The sequence below is a fragment of the Equus asinus genome, chromosome 25 (assembly GCF_041296235.1).
Source record: "Equus asinus isolate D_3611 breed Donkey chromosome 25, EquAss-T2T_v2, whole genome shotgun sequence".
NCBI classification, from domain to species: domain Eukaryota; kingdom Metazoa; phylum Chordata; class Mammalia; order Perissodactyla; family Equidae; genus Equus; species Equus asinus.
Genome location: NC_091814.1, coordinates 51567268 through 51569926, shown reverse-complemented (window position 1 = coordinate 51569926; position 2659 = coordinate 51567268).

The window sequence follows — 2659 nt, the reverse complement described above, 5'->3', positions numbered from 1 at the left end:
ACTGACCAAGAGTATTGTTGCTTGATTCTCTCTTCCGTCTCCCCTTACCTCCTTTCCTCTTTCTATCCTTCCTTCCATTCTCCTATCCTTTTGTCCTCCTCCTCTTCCTCTCTTTCTCCTTCTCTGTTTCTCTCTCTCCTTTCTTTTTTACAAACACTAGGCTGACTGTTGGCTATTTATGGTAGAGGACCCCTGATAATTGCAAACACCAGGCAATCAAAACAGTATTTCGGACAAATTTACAATGTCTGTTAAACCTACGTAGAGCTGGACAGACTTGATTATTTCAGTTCCTCCCCTCCCTCCTTCCTTGCTCCCCCTCTAGTGGAGGTCCTTGTCAATGGCACCTCCTAAAGTAAAGCCCTGAGAGAGCAGAGGGGCTCTAGCTTTTTGCCCTAGGGGGTTGGGGGGAACTACTAATACCTTTATTTTTCTGGAGTGTGAAATGTGAAGGAGACAGACTGCTTATGAAATTAGGACCTGTATCATGGAGGGCAGTGGAAAGGGGAAGTCACTGACACAATCAGATTTGCATTTTTAAAAAGTTTATAATAACAACAATAGCTATAGAGTTCAACACTCCATATTTATTACCTTATTTAATCTTTATAAAGATTAAATACTACTACTCCCCAATAGGTACTATCAATATCCCCATTTTAAAAAGTCTTGGAAAGATTAAGAAAGTTGTGTTAGTGACAAAGCTAGTAAGAAACACATTTACGGTTTTGAACCTAGGCGAGTCAGTTCTGAAGCCAGTGCTCTTGATTATTAAGCTGCACGTCTTCTGGAAGGAGCTTGGAAGACATGTTGAAGTGGGAACAAACCTGGAGCCAAAGATACCCATGAAGTGCCAGTGCTCCTACTATACCCCAAAGAAGTGTCTAGACTTGTATTTCTAAGTCCTCTCCTTCAGTTCTCTCTTGACTCATGTCTAATCAGGCTTTCAACCACAGCCATTCCCTGAGATTGCTCTCACCAAAGTCCTCCACTTCGCTAAAGTCAATAACCAATCCTCTGTCCTCCTCTTGTTTGACCAATCAGCTGCTGGTTTTCCTTCTGCTTCCCTGACTATTCCTTCTCCGTTTCTCGTGTTGATTCTCTCTCATCTCTCCAACCACCAAACCCGTGGAGTGCTTCAGTGCTCACTGCTTTTCTCTTCTTATCCGCCTTCACTGACTTGATGACCCAATCCAGTCTCTTAATTTTGATTACCATCTAAATGCTGGTGACCCCCAAATTTATATTTTCAGCCAGGACCATTCCCCTGCCCTGGGAATGTGCCCTCTTCCCAGCCAAATGCCTACCCGATATCTCCATCTAGTTGTTTAATAAGCCTCTCAAATTTTACATGTACCAAATTGAACTTCTGAAGTTCTCCTCCAAACCTGGAGAACTCTTCCCATAGCCTTTCCCATTTCAGGAAATTATAACTCCATCCTCAAGTTACTTAAGACAAAGACTCCTCTCTTCCTCTCACAACTCATATCCAATATAACAGGAAATTTTGTTGGCTTTACCATCAAAGTATTTTCAGCATCCTATCACTTCCATTCTATTATGCACCCAAACTACCACTGTCTCTCACCTATTTGATTGCAAAGGCCTCCTGTCTGGACTCCACGTCTCTTCCTTTTTCCTCTTAAGGCCTATTTTCAACAAAACAACTTAAGTGATTCTGTTAAAATGTGTGTCATTCAGGGGCCCAGCTAGAAACAGAATTTACTCCAGATGGGTGAATTCTTCACTCACTGCAGAGCCTTTAATGGAGGGGCCACTTACAACAGATTAACAACAAAGTTAAGAGAACAAACAAGAGAAAAGGAGGAATCCAGCGACTGGCAATGGCAGGAAGCAGTTGCATCCTCAGGACTGAAGATTCAAGGGGAGGAGATAGTGAGAACCCAATGTGAACTGTGACTCTAGGGGAGAAGTCACCCATTAGGAACTGTGGTAGAGGAGAGGTGCAGCTGCTTCCAGAAATAGCACTAACGCAGGGAAAGAGTGGGCAAGAAACGCTCTGAAGCCTCTCTCTTCTAACTCTCTGATTTCCTTTAGGGGCCCCTTATTAATCAAACTGATGGGAAACCAGCACACCAATGACTGGGTGGTGCAGCCTGCAGGAGTCAGCCTCCTGGGATGAGCAGGGAAGAGTGAGAAGGGATGGTAGGCAGGTGAAGGTGGAAGAGGAGAGAAGATAACAAGCACAAAAGGACACAAGTCAGACCACGTGACTCCTCTGCTAAAAACCCTCCAATGGCTTCTCACCCCCACTCAGAGTAAAATCTAAAGTCCTCATGTTGAGTGACAGTCTTCCACGAGCAGGCCCCTGCTCCCTAGTCAGCTTTGTCCTCTGAGAGCGCCATTCTTTTCTGTAAGCTCAGCTATTCATTTACAGCAAGCTATTGTAATTCACCTAGCATTTCAAAATATTACAGTGGTAGGGATTTCGGAATATTAATCCTCTACATTTTCAGAAGCAGAAGGTCCAGCGTTCAGTAAATGTCAGTTAAACAAATGGATGGATCAACGAATAATCAAACCTCTCTTTGCTCATAAACTACAAATGTCATTTTTTTTTAAGAGAAGGTTTTCCCTTTTTCGTTTTTTCAGTCTTACTATTTTACCTGATATCTTTGTTATTCTATCACTTGGCTGG